This window comes from Macaca mulatta, chromosome 16, assembly GCF_049350105.2.
Source record: "Macaca mulatta isolate MMU2019108-1 chromosome 16, T2T-MMU8v2.0, whole genome shotgun sequence".
NCBI classification, from domain to species: Eukaryota; Metazoa; Chordata; class Mammalia; order Primates; family Cercopithecidae; genus Macaca; species Macaca mulatta.
The window spans coordinates 43,240,331-43,254,810 of record NC_133421.1 but is presented as its reverse complement, the minus strand read 5'-3'; the positions used below and the strand labels follow the sequence as shown (position 1 = coordinate 43,254,810).

At 41.0% G+C, this 14,480-nt stretch overlaps 1 protein-coding gene across 1 annotated transcript in view; it reads left to right on the top strand.

Annotated features, from left to right (window-relative positions):
* Positions 1–14,480, top strand: part of ASIC2 (acid sensing ion channel subunit 2) — a 1,127,000-nt gene that overhangs the window by 432,069 nt on the left and 680,451 nt on the right.

Here is a 14,480-nt window from a genome sequence, read left to right as displayed (position 1 = left end):
AGTGTGAGAACAGAGTAATACAAGTACAGACTGACCAGACTCAGGGAAAACAAAAGTGAGATTCATTGCTTCCCACCCCGCCACCCTTTGACCCCCTATGGAGGAGGATGAGGCTCCCTGACTCTGACCCAGGTGGGTATAACTGTGGCAAATGCATCAAGATTGGTGGGAGAGGGAGTTCAGGAGAAGCTCATGTATCCATGATGAGTACTGGGAGAGAAAAGGGACATTTCAGCAGGTAGAACTGCACATCACAGACCAACATGGGTGACTTGCTTTGCCAGGTGTTCCTGAAGAGAGAATGGGCTCCAGGCTGGGCTGCAGTGCAGCAGAGGCACAGGTGCCCCACTGCACCTTCAAACTGTGTTACCCAAGCACAACACCACTCTTACAGTTCAAACCAGCGCTGTACTGTGTTGGCTCACACCTGTAATCTCAGCACTTTGGGAGGTTGAGGTGGGAGGATGGCTTGAGACCAGGAGCTGGAGGCTGCAGTGAGCCATGTTCGTGTCCCTGTATAACAGCCTGGAGCAAGACCCTGTCTCAAAAAAATTAAAATTAAAATTATAAAGCCAGCACAGTGCCCCCACTCAAACTACTGCTTTTTAACAAAATAGCATCATCTTATTTATAACCCAGGGCCTGCAGGCTTCAACTAATCTCTAGGTGAATTCGGTGACCCAAGAAAAAGCCTCATAGTATGATAACTCTTGCCACAAGGACCCAAACTGCTCTAGTAGGATTTCCTCAAGCATCCCTACCAATATGCTTGGATATGCCATAACCTTTCTTCTCCCTCAGTTTTCATATTTGTAAAATCAGATGACTAGTTTATGTAATCTTTAAAGGCCTATTCATCAATCGTATTTTATCGTTCCCTATTAAAAGAATCAGAAAGTCCAGAAAAAAAGTAAAAGTAAATGTGTGAGTCTTATTTCTTCTCATTCTTGAAAACTCAGGCATTATGTCCTCTGGGAAGCCTCCCATGACCTCATCAGATTGCAGACCTGACCCAGGTACACAGGTGCCACAACTCAGGTACACTTCTGTTGATCATAGCTCCTACAGAGTGGTTGTGGATTTCTGGACCTGTTTCTTCCATTATCCAGTCAGCTCCCTGCGGCACTTCAAAGGTTGGCTTTTGTCTTATTTTTCCTTGTGTGTGCGGGATCTAACAGACTGCTTGATGCATAATAGATGGTCAGTAACTATTTGTTGGTTAAAAGGATGACTAGATGGATGAATGAATAAATGGAGCTTCTTTACTTGTGGTGGGGATTGTGCTTTCCAGGGAAACAGACTAGGCAGTGTGTCTCTCTTGCCACATGGCTTGCTGGTGGCACTGACATAATGTGGTTGGAGAGGGATGGACAGTGGTGCAAAAGTCAGATCTCAGGATCCATGCAGACCCATAAGGGGAAATCTCATCTCCTTTCTGCTCCATCAACCTATGGAGCTTGAAGTGAGAGATAATTAATTCATGGCATGTGTGGAGACAGATGTTAGGGAAGTGGAGCAAAGATAACAAGGTCAATGCAAAAAGAAAGAAGGGGTTATAAATACTGCAGTGATAAAATGGTTTGCCCAGAAAGACTTGAGCATCCATGTCACTGGAAAATGTCCAAATAGAGAATCAACATGGTACAGATAAAGGAATAGGTGCTTACAAATGTTAAGTGGTTTGTTTAAAGGCACAAAGTAAGTGGCTTGAACTTGTTCTGTCTCTCTGCATATTAGGGGTTCTTTATACCCATTATATTATCCATTTCCCCCAATGCAAAAGCCACTGCAAATTAAATCCCTTAACTGATAGTGTTTTATTTTAAGAAATTGTTCGGACTGGGAATCAAGACATGAACACAACTGTCCTAGTTAGTTCTAGCTGCTATAACAAGGTGCCATAGATTGGGCGACTTCTACACAACAGAAATTTACTTCTCAGTCTGGAGGCTGGAAGCCTGAGATCACAGTGCCACGTGAGTGAGGGCCCTGTTCTGGGTTGCAGACTGCTGACTTTCATTATAACCTCATGTGGCAGAAAGAGCATGAACCAGCTCTCTGACCTCCTCTTAGAAAGGCCACCTGTGAGTACATTGGGTTCATCTGAATGAATAATCCGAGATTATCTCTCCGTCTTAAGATTTTTAACACATCTGAAAAGTTCCTTCTGCCATATAAGATAACATTCACGGTTTCTGGGGATTCAGACATGGACATCTTCTGTGGGAGAAGGGTATTATTGAGCCCACTGCAGGAGGCATATACACTTTATCTTTAGTTTCAAGAAGACTATGAGGAAAAATTGGAAATAAGGGAAACAGGCAGTTGAAATAGATGCTGGAAAGATTAGGGTGTTAGAGTTACGATTTAAGGCAAGTTCAGGATGGATTCCATCGAGAGCCAGAAAGATGTAGGGTTTACATTTTACAGAGTATTGAATGTGTTGTTCAAAAACAGGCAGAGAGCTTAAAGGTTGTGTTCATGGCAGGATATCTCTTGACCCAGAATAGTCGGTAATTATACTTTTTTCCCCTCATTTTAGAAAACTGAGGCTCAAGGCAACAAGCCAAAAATAAAATATCAGACATTAAATTAAGGTGTTATTGGCAATAAGCCCAACCAGAAATTTTTGAAACAGGGCTCCTGCTTGTGCCAGGAAGGAAGTCAGAGTTGGGTGAAGGATCATTGAGATCTTGAAGACACGGAGGAGAGGAGTCTCTATGACCAAGATAGCCAAGGAGATTGTGATTTGGAAGAGGAAAAGGGAGGAGATGGTTGGTGCAGAGTGGTGACGTTGGAGTGGGATACCCTGTGGCTGGATGAGGCTTCTCTTTTCCCAACTGGACGTGGAGCACAGAAATCTCATCCCGTAGAGAAAAGAGGTAGTAGCCACATACCTGCACTTGGAAAGAAGTTTTGCAGCCACCAATTCAGAGGAGGAGATCTTGGCTTCAGAGCTGAAAGAGAAGACAGAAGGAGACAGGCTCTTGTAAAATGTGATCAATAGAACTTAGGTGTTTTCCCCTGTTCTGCTCCAAGACCCCACTAAAATGAATGTAAAGAGATTTTGTTAAAAGCATGCGCTTATGAAGATGAAGATCAAGAAAGAAAAAAACAGAGAAATATCAAGATAACTTTGAATGTTAGAAGACAGATGGATAACTAAAATTTAACTTTGCATAGCAGAGAAAGCCAAAATAAAATGCCCATAAGGTTGCTGGGTGGGTAAAACAAGAAGCCAACCAATTTCCATTCTGGAACTCTGTAAACACTTTAGAATTTAAGGCAATAGATGTCTTCAAAAATTAAGGTGTGGATGGAGCTTAAAAGTAAAGAATTGGTTGAAACTCCATAAAAGAAATAAGTTGACCCCTACATTCCCTTCTTTACCTTAAGCAACTAGACAGCTCTCCCTCCCCTACCTAGCAGGAGACTGGAGGTTTGCTCTCTGAAGAAGTTGTCCCAGAGGAACTTATAACTCAAGAATACCCTGCACAGCTTGGGCAGAGTGGGAGGTGCGGATTACTGTACTGAAAACTGGGAATTAGGAATAGAAGTCCTCTAGCCCTTTACAGAAGATTGGAGGGTAGTCAAGCTGACCCAACAGAGAGGATTCTTACAGATACTGTCAGTTGATCTTCCTTTAAAAAAATGGCTCCATGCCTGCAGGAGCATCCTAATGGAAGTCAAGTGCATGCCCATGAAGCTGCTTATCTCTGCAATGCTTTACTTTTAAATGCGAAGGGATACCAGATATTAAAACAGTTGAATAACACCTCTAACTGAAAAGCAGATAAACAGAGCAAAGGAGCCTGGAGAAAACAAATATAACGCAGAAATCAGAGGAGCGAAAACTATGCAGGGAAACTCTCCAATCTACATTCTCACAGAGGTAAAAAATATTGAATCCATGAAACAAGAATTACATGATTTGTAAAAGAAGCTTCAAAAATAACAAATAAAATTTCTCCTAGAGATTAAATTATGAGAGCCAAAATACAAAGTTTGATAGAATGGACAAATGTGTGTATACATATATTTGAAAAGAAATGTAGATAGTAGAATAAAAAGACAAAGTAATGGAAAAGAGTAAGGAAAAGATAAGTGTGTTAAAAAATTAGTTAGAAGTTTCAAAACGTAACTGAGGAAAGTTCCAGGAAATGAAGAAATTAGAACTGAGAAAATTACCCAAGAACTAAAATGAGAAAATTTTCCATAATTAAAGGTTATAGGTTTTCAGATTTTAAAAGCTTACTTTATGTCCAGCATAATGAATAAAATATTATAAAATATCAGAGTAATGGGGTAAAATAAAATCCCAAAAACTCTCAGAGAAAGATCACATACATGAGATCAGAAATAACAAAAGCATTAAAATTATCAATAGCACTATCAGAAGCTAGAAGACAGTAAGAAAATGTCTTCAAAACTCTGAAGTAAAATGAGTTTCCTAGATTTCTATGCATAGTCAAGATAAAGATATGCAATAAATCAAAGAATGTTCACAGCATTCACTCTTTCTTCAGCAGCTACTAGAATTTTGAAACTTCATTTTAATGAGGCACAATGAAGAAAGAGAGACAGAAGATAAACAAAGTTGACACTCCAACAGTAAAGAGGGAAATGGATTTCAGAATGACAGTACAGTTACAAATACTAAAAAGCAACCAATTCTTATTGAACCAAGAAGATGAGAAGATCTAGGAAAGGTATTTCCCAGGTAGGGACAGAATGAAAATCAGAGATTATTTCATGTGCTTGAATATATTGAGAGACATTTTCTATTTCTGGCAGAGAGTTTGAGGATGGAGTTATGGTGATATGCACATAAAAGGAGTGGGCAAATAAAAACTTGAGGCAATTACTAACTCCAGGAAAAACAAGAGGTTGTTCAAGAAGGAAAATGTAAACAGAGTACACCACACAGAACTGCTAAGATACAGTTTATATCACTGTAATAAATGACACAAAAATATGACTACAGGCTGGGCACGGTGGCTGATACTTGTAATCCCAGCTCTTTGGGAGGCAAAAGTGGGTGGATTGCTTGAACTCAGGAATTTGAGATCAGTCTGGGCAACATGGTGAAACCCTGTCTCTAAAAAATTTTTAAAAAAATTAGCTGTTTATAGTGGCACACACCTCTAGTCCCAGCTACTGGGGAGGCTGAGGTGGGAGGATGGTTTGAGCCTGGGTGCTGAAGGTTGCAGTGAGCTGAGAATGTGATATATATATATCACACATAGATATGTATATATTATTTTGGAAGTTGAGAATGTGATGAAGAGAAGGGTGTATATATGCGTACATGTGCATATATATGTATATGTTGAGGAGGTATAAGAGTTTCTAAACATTTTTAAAACAAAAATACAAAGTCAGTGGGCACACATCTAACACATATATGCACTTCAACTAGAAATATGGAGAAAAATTCCAGAAGTAACTGCTCCAGGATTTAAAATATTTGCCTCTGGGAAACAAAACTAGGGGCTTGGAAATGGGTGAAGTGGACTGCTGTTTTCCATTTTAGGCCTTGAACATTGTACCCATTTTCTGTGGCTGCTATGACAAATTACCACAGGCTTTGGGGCTTAAAACAACAGAAATTTATTTCACAGTTCTGGAAGTCAGTCAGAAATAGGTTTCAACGAGCCAAAACCAAGGTGTTGGCAGGGCTGTCCTCCCCATAGAGGTTCTAAGGGAGAACCCATTTCTTGCCTTTTCCAGCCTCTGGTAGCTACTGGCATTCCTTGACTTGTGACCACATCACTCTAATCTTCAAGGCCAGCATGTTAAAATTTCTCTCAACTCCATCATCATATGGCCTTCTCTCTGTTAAAATCTCTGTCTGCCTTCCTCTTATAATGAGATGTGTGATTACATTTAGGGCCCACCTGAATATTTCAGAATAATCTCTTCAACTTAAAATTCTTAATTTTGTCACATATGCAAGATTCTTTTTCCAAATAAGGTAACACTCTTACCTTGAGTTTGAGATGTGAATATGTCTTTGGGGGCTACTGCTAAGCCAACCACAAATATTAAAAAAAATGTTTAGTACATTTACATATGATAAATTAGTTAGTTGATTAATTAAAGGAAAGAGTATGTACTAATTTTTTACAGTGGTGATCAATAGAAAATTCTGGGAGACTTTCAATTCTATATTATCTATCTCCATAGTGTTCTTGAATAATGAACATACATTACTCATGTAAAATGCTAATTTGTGAGAAAAAAGAAAGAGGCAGGAAGAAAAATTTCATGCTTTGGCTAATCTACATTTGAGGCTAACTAGTTCCAAGACTTTCATTTCAAATACAAACACCAGGCAAGTCTCCAGTTAAATGACACTGACATTCATGTTGTTCCCTGGAAGACATATGTGTGTTACAAACATACGCCTACAGGAAGCCAAGAGCTCAGGGGCTGAAGAGAGGTTTTGTGGGGTTTCAAAACCAAAGAGTGCTTTCAAACCCAATATAAGGAGTCATTTTATCTCAAATATATAGTGTATCTACTTCTTACCTGTTAGTTTATTCCTATTTCTCTTGAATTGGTTGAACCCCAGGTTAAAGCATCCAAGTTGAAAAGGACCTTAACAACCATTGCGTCCAACCTCAACACAGTACAATTTAGAGGCTCCAGAGAGGACCACAGGGGTCAAGTAATGATCCCCAAGGCAGCAGAGGCAGAACGTGACTCCTGATCCTAGTCTTTGGTCCGTGAACTTCTGCCCCTTGTTTTGTTGACAGCTGCTGTGATACCTTGGTTCTTATCCTCTTAGTTTAAAAGAATTTAAATAAGAGACACACAGCAAAAGAAGTGCAGCATAGAGTAATTTATTGGAAAAGAAAAAAATATATTTTATAAGTTAGGTGCAGACTAGGCAGTACACCTTGAGAGAGACAGAATTCAGGGTGGGTTACTGGCAAGGATGAGACAGCAAAGACTGGCACTAGGGAGACTCCCTTTACAGGAGTCATACATGATTATTCATAGGGAGGTGGAAAGAGGTGCTACAGGTAAGCATATTCTGGATGGCTCTCTGGGTGCACATGCACAGTAGCTATACATGCTTGTTCATATACCACATATCTCATTAGCTTCTTGAATCTCAACCCAGGATTGTGTTTTTCACATAATGAGCAAAGGGTCAGTTTGAGGACAGGTAAAATCAAAACGCGCATGCTGTCTTCAGGAGAAAGTCCAATTACAATGCGAATGCTGAGGCTTATTGTGTTGACTATGTGGTCACCATGGTTGCTGGGTCCCAAGAACATGGTCACTTCCTTGACTACCTATCCTGCCTCAGTTTCTCTATGATTTAAGGCGTCCAGGCACAGGTAAAGTTCAGGAAGTAGGGAGAGAACAGTGGTCTGAGCTCAGAATAAAATAGAAAAGTGAGTGGGAAAGTTGGAGGTATTAAAACCTGGGTCTGAATGGTATATAGGATTGTGAAAGCCAAAGCCTGAGGCCAGGGCGGATGGAGTTGAGGGCTAAAGGTCAGAGCTTAGGAGCTTTGGCCTGGCCTTCCTAGCTAAAGGGGAGGACAGGAGGGTAGTCTAACAATCATGTGCGCCTAGAGGCGAGCTTACAGAATTGAGGGCATGGACAGGCTAAATGCCCCAGGTTTTCTCCCCTGAATGTACCTTACCCTGCTTAAAACCTACCAAAGACATTATATATTAGTATTATATAATGTATGCTGGGCATAGTGGCTGACACCTGTAATCCCAGTACTTTGGGCGGCCAAGGTGGGTGGATCACTTGAGCTCAGGAGTTCGAGACCAACCTGGGCAACATGGTGAAACCCCATCTCTACAAAACATACAGAAATTAGCTGGGCATAGTGGCATGTGCCCGTAGTCCCAGTTATTCGGGAAGCTGAGGTGGGAGGATCACTTGAGTCCAAGAGGCAGAGGTTGCAGTAAGCAGAGGTCATGCCACTGTACTCCATCCTGGGTGACAGAGCCAGACCTTGTCTCAACAACAACAAAAAAAGAAGAAAGAAAGAAAAGAAAGAAACCAAACTACCAGAGAGTCTATTTTAATTAATTAAAATCCAAATATTTGGCCATGATACAAACTATAGCTCCCATCTCTCCAGCCTCAACTCTTAGCATTTCCCCCTTGCTCACTCTTTTCCACACATCCATTTATCCTGAGGTTCTTTCCATTCTTCTGACAAACCAAAGGGATTTTGCACTTGCTATCCCATCTGCCTGGAATATTTTTCCCCAGATTTTTTTTCATGCTTGCCTCCTTTGTATTCTTCATTTCTCCTCTTAAAGTAACCATCCCGGAGGCCTTCCCAGGCCACTATTAAAATGAACTCTTCCCTTACCCTGGGCACAATCCGTAACTCTGTTTATTTTCTCCATGGAACATACCACTATCTGATATTGTTTGTTTAGTCTCTCTGCTTCATGAAAGCAGGAACCTAATGGCCCTAGTTCCTGGTACCTTGCCTGGCATACAGAGGATGCTTAATAAATATTTGTTGAGTGAATGAATCATTAAATCTCCCAGATTCACTTTCAGGGAAGGCAACATATGACACTTATATAGCTAACCTCATTGATTGAGTAGCTGAACAAATGTGGTTATTGTGATATTTATAACAAGTAGATCACAGTTATCAAGACATTTGTTCTGTGTCCCAACTCCCGAATTTCCAGCCCTGCTGGATCTTTGATGTCCTGGGCTGTCATTGTGTAGGTCACCTTGCTCATAGGGATCTCCCTAATTCCTCCCTCAGGGCAAGGGCTTTTTTCCTTTTGGAAACCAGTTAAAGTGTGATGGTGTGTGTTGGCTGTCATAGAAGTTAAAGGTGTGACTCTGGCTCTTCTCCCTTGATGGAAGCTCAGGGAGAATTAGGTTGCCCATATTTCAAGTTGTAGTGAACTATCCTAGCTGAAGATTAAGAGATTTCAGGTTTTCATCCTTTCTTCCTCCATAGGAAGCCTCCTCCTGCCTTAAAACCTTGTCTCTATGTGTGTTGCTTGGTTAAATCAGTGACACCCCCACCCCCAACCCCAGGGAGGAGAAAGAAGCTAACTATGACTGAGAACCTCCTATATGCCCAGCATTGTGTTAAATTACTTAATCCTTACAAGAATTGGGAGAGGTGAGTATCACCATTTTACAGATGAAGGAACTGAGGTAAGTACCAAAGTGAGGATGCTTCAAAGCCAAGACACAAACTCACATCATCTTGATCCCTAAACCAGGACATTTTCTATGATGTCACATTGGAGAAAATGAAAGGAAGAAGTTACCACCTTCCAGAATGAGCCCTGTTATCCACCATGCCAGAGTGACACCTTCCCCACTCAGCTGGCACAGCAGAGCTCAATGCCACCAGCTTCTATGTCTGCAGAACTTCTATGTTTGCAGAACTCACTTAGACAAATTGTCCATCAGATCAGAAGTACCGACAGTGAAATACATACATGTTAGAATGATCCTTAGACTAATACAGATTGATGTGCAGAGGCAGGCTGGACTATTCTTTGCAAAAAGACATTACTGGGAGAAGCCTGATGGCCATGTTAATCTGAAGGCTTTCTGGCCGATTAAGTGACTTGCAAATACCTCATGACTTGATCTCTAATGATCAAGTTGGTAAGAATGAATTATCCAAGGTAGCACTGCAAAGACTGTCTCAGCATAGAATGCCAATGGTTGACCCTGACTTGGAGGAAGTCTATACTGTGTCAACATGCTCAAACCCTACCTTGAACTCATTTCAAACCAAGACAGACCCTGGGACCAACATCGTTTGGAATTCAGCCTATTGCTGGAGATAGACTCAGACCTACTTTCTGTCCCTTGTGTAAGAGTGAATTGGGTTGAGAACTATAACAAAAATGATGGTCTTTTTTCATTTTGAATCCTATAGAAGACAATTATTTCCTTATTTATTGATTTTTAGCAAGCTATTTATTTATTGACTGTAGTCAGGTATGACCGTAAATGATATGATCCAAGGCTTGGTCAATCATATACTTTGTGCAGAATTAAATATTGAACCAAGGGGCCAGGCGCAGTGGCTCATGCCTGTAATCCCAGCACTTTGGGAGGTCGAGGCGAGCGGATCACGAGGTCAGGAGATCGAGACCATCCTGGCTAACATGGTGAAATCCCGTCTCTACTAAAAATACAAAAAATTAGCCAGGCGTGGTGGCGGGTGCCTGTAATCCCAGCTACTCAGGAGGCTGAGGCAGAAGAATGGCGTGAACCCAGGAGGCAGAGCTTGCAGCGAGCGGAGATCGCGTCACTGCACTCCAGCCTGGGTGACAGAGCAAGACTCCATCTCAAAAAAAAAAAAATAAAATAAAATAAAATCGAACAGAGGGACAAGAGATTGATTGGTATTCCATTCCACTCCAGCAAAGGCAGTTGTCATATGCTCCCTCCACCCACCACACACAACATACTTCTTAGAGTACCCTAGGCTGTCCATCTGCATCCCAGGTTTTTAATCTGAAGAATCCTAGGTTCTTTGCTCTCCCTGATACGTTGTAATTTTATAAAAAATAATGTGTTCTAAGTCAGAGTAGACTGATCTATTTGGGAACTGTACATCAAAATGATAGCTCAATACTGTGACCTCAGTGACTTTATGCCTTTCTCCCTCTGGCAATGACTTTTTAAAATTATTATTGTGTTGTGATTAATTTTACAGCAAGCCTTAGAATGCTCCCTTAATTCTACTCTCTACTTCAGCCTTGGGAGGTCAGATTTGTGATTATTGCAAATGGGATGGATTTTCTCGTGGTCACGTGGGGAATAGTCAAGATGGGACCAAGGAGGCTTTACCTCCAGACCTTCATCTATGGACCCTCCCATCTCTCTGGCCCTGGTCTTATGCTCCTCAGCCTGCAAAGTGCTGTGTCTAAAGAGAACTAGTGATCAACAAACGGATTGCCTTTCAGATTTGTTTTCCTTTCCTCCGTGAAAACAGAACCCTAACACTAATATGAATAATAACTAATGTCTATTACTTGCTTACTACGTGCCACCTTCCCTGTGAATGCTTTATTAGTGGTATCTTATCCTTGTCTCATCTGTCTTTACTTTTTTCAAGTGGATCTTATTTCTCCATTCTGATAGTTCTCTCCTCTGAAGCACTGAGAATTCTTGTCTTTCTATGGATGCTGTCTGCTGCCTCACTCACAGTGTCTTGCTTCTTCACGTATTTTGTAATGGAGCTTGTATTTGGCAGGACAGAATTTGATTTTGTTTTGCTGGAAGCTCTAGGGGTATTCCAGCTAGGGATCTCTTTGTGTTAATTTCCTGAACAGATATGATAAAGGTAAATACCAAATCCAAGTGAGGTTGAGGTCATGGTTACAAACTATCAACAGAAAACTTTTTTTTTCACCTCCCCAGAGTCCAGAGGAAAGCAAAGTTTCTTGCTATTTCCCTGAGTGGGCAGGAAGATTTTTTTCTATTCTAACCTTCTCCACGAGTCCCAACCCTTTGAGGATCCTAACTTAGTCTGGGATCTCAATTCCAATTCTTTGCCTAATGTGAGCTTAAGGACTCATATTCTATATCCAAGTGGCTGCTAAAAATTCTAGCTAATTGCGAAAATGTATCCTTGTCTCAGGGTAACCAAAATATTGGTCTTTGTTAACCTTCTGGTTTTCAGGGGGTTTTTTTCCATTAAACATAGATACACTATTAAATATATATTTACGATATTTTATCCAGCAGGCTATGTAATCTACTAACTTGCTAAAAATGAAAGTCCTGTAGTCAGTTTATATGTACTCCTCTCATCCTGTAAGATCATGGCACCGGCACTATTATTATCTCTGTTTTACAGAGAAGAACACTGAAATTTGGAAACAATAAACGTATGCTAAGAAATAGCAAAATTGTATTCACACTCAATTCTGTCTTGCCACCAAGCCCACATTCTTAACCAACAACCTCCTTCTTTACAGCCTTGTTGGGGTACTGTATCTGTGGTGTAGACCATGGTTTCCCAACCAGAAATCTGTGCTGTCTCTACTGCTGACTTTGGGAGAGAGGGAGACATGTAGATGAGCCGTAACCATTGTCCACAAGGAGAATGGTAGAGAAGAAACAGATAAGAGATTATAAACATTATGTTGCTATTCTATGGAGATGTGGCTGGGAAAGCCATGCAGAGATTCTTTGCTTTCCTAGGAAATGCATCAACCCCACACTAATGGATTCCCAAAGTGGTCCTGGACTAGACTTGTTCCTCCGACTCTGGTGCCTGAGACTGGCATCCCATGACAGTTAGTAGTGGGGAAGGAGATATGAGGGGCTCTGTTCAGCAGGCACCCCATGTGTGGCTGGGAGCAGTGTCACCAGGAGCCAGAAGCTCCACGCTAAGGGTGGGCCACGTGATCCTGGGTGCATCAATTCTCTTCTCTTGGCCCATTTGTTTACCTGCTGGATGGAATTAAACATCTCTTCTCCACATGACTCATGGGGTTCTTGTGAGGAGAGAACCAGTGTTACAGGCTCAGAGTTTGTCGTTGGTGGTGATTTCAGGGCAACTCAGTTGGCTAAGAAACCAGTTGTTCCCTCTCTATCAGGAATACATTTATGAGTTTCATTTTTGAACAGATCCCTTTAGGAAACTCCTATTCTCCTGCCACTAGCACAGGGAGCTGGTGAAGTCTCCCAATGAGGAGATAGCATTTTGCACAAATACATGGACAATGTTGAATAACATGAGATGCTCAAAAAGCAGAAGGGGGGCATCTGCGTTTTCTCACCACCTGCTTGGGGGCTCTGTGATGAATCCACACTGTTGCCTACCCATGCTCCCAGGAAATGAGCTGCGGGTCTCCATCTTTCCTTTCTTTCTCCTAAGCCACAGACCTCATTCAGCCTCACCATGCCCCAGCCTCATGCCCTTTCCTCCCCAGCAGAATAATGCAGCCACACCACTGTACTTCAGTTTTCAAAGACTTTGCATATCCATCAGTTTGTTGAAACCTCATCAATACCCCATGTGGCAGGCTGGCAAGTACTTATTCACCCCAATTTAGTTATCAGTGATTTTTTGCAGTGGGAACCAAAACCTGTGTCTCACACTTTCTCTCCTTTGCTTTTATTGATAGCTTTCTAATTCTGATGGGGCCACTTACTGGCAAAGTGGCCTGGGATGAAACTGATCCTCTTGAATCTTAGCTTCCAGCTTGGTCGAAAAAAAAAATGATAGCTAATAATAACGTTTGAAAATTTCCTATGTGCCAGACATTATTCTAAGCATTTCACACACATGAATTCATGAATTCAGTTCATGACAACACTACAAAGTAGATGCTGCTTTTCTCCTCATTGTACAAATGAAAAATCTTAAGTACAGAGATGTATAAAGCCCATAAGAGGTAGAACTGGGATGGAAAGCAAGATTGGCAACAGTATCCACACTTAACCGCTACATTATAGTGATTCACTCCTAATGATAACCACCTATATAATAATAACTATATCTAAATAGCATGCTGGTATTATAACTCCTCATGAAAATTAAAATGAACAATGTATATAAAAACCCTGTGAAAACAAAGAATTATGTGAATATAAAGTAGTTCTAATTTTGTAATTAATAAAATCCACTTTCCAACTTATCACATTTAAACAAGCATTGAACACTACTCAACAAGTCTTAATCAACAAATATTAATTGAACACCTACTATGTGCATCTATCTACAATGTACAGTACTCCCAAAATAATCAAACCCTTTCAAGACACTCACTACAAAAGTTATCCTCAGTTTATTAATACACTCTGGGCCCCAGACTCTTGTCACTGACAGTCAGAGTTCTTTTCATGGCATTGCAACATCATATGAAGAGATATCACTACATATATATATGTGTGTGTATATATATATGTAGTGATATATATATATATGTAGTGATATATATATAGTGATTATATACACACACACACACACACACACATATGATGGTGCCACTCATCTTCTTGATGTGGGGTGTGAATCATAGGTCACTGGGTGGTTTTAGGATCAGCATTCCTTAGTCAAGTGACTCTGATCTGAACAGCTGACTCCGTTTTCAAGAGTGAGAAGTGAGGGCAGTTACTGCCATGGTTGGGAGAAAGGTGGTAGCCCATAGTCAGGGGCTGTTTCTGTGGAAAGGATGTGAATGAAGAAGACTTTCCAAATCTCATCTACCATATCAGTCAAAAGGGAACTGTCCCTTTCTTATGGTACTTTCTGCCCCAGAATCTAGTTCCAAGTCTGACACATTCTTCACAAATACAGGTGGCCCTTGAACACCATGAATTTGAACTGCAAGGGTCAACTTCTATGTGGATTTTCTCCTGCCTCTGCCACCCCTGAGACAGCAAGACCAACCTGCTTCCTCCTTCTCCTTAGCTTACTCAAAGTGAAGATGATGAGCCGAAGATCTTTATGATGATCCATGTATTAGTCTGTTCTCACATTGCTATAA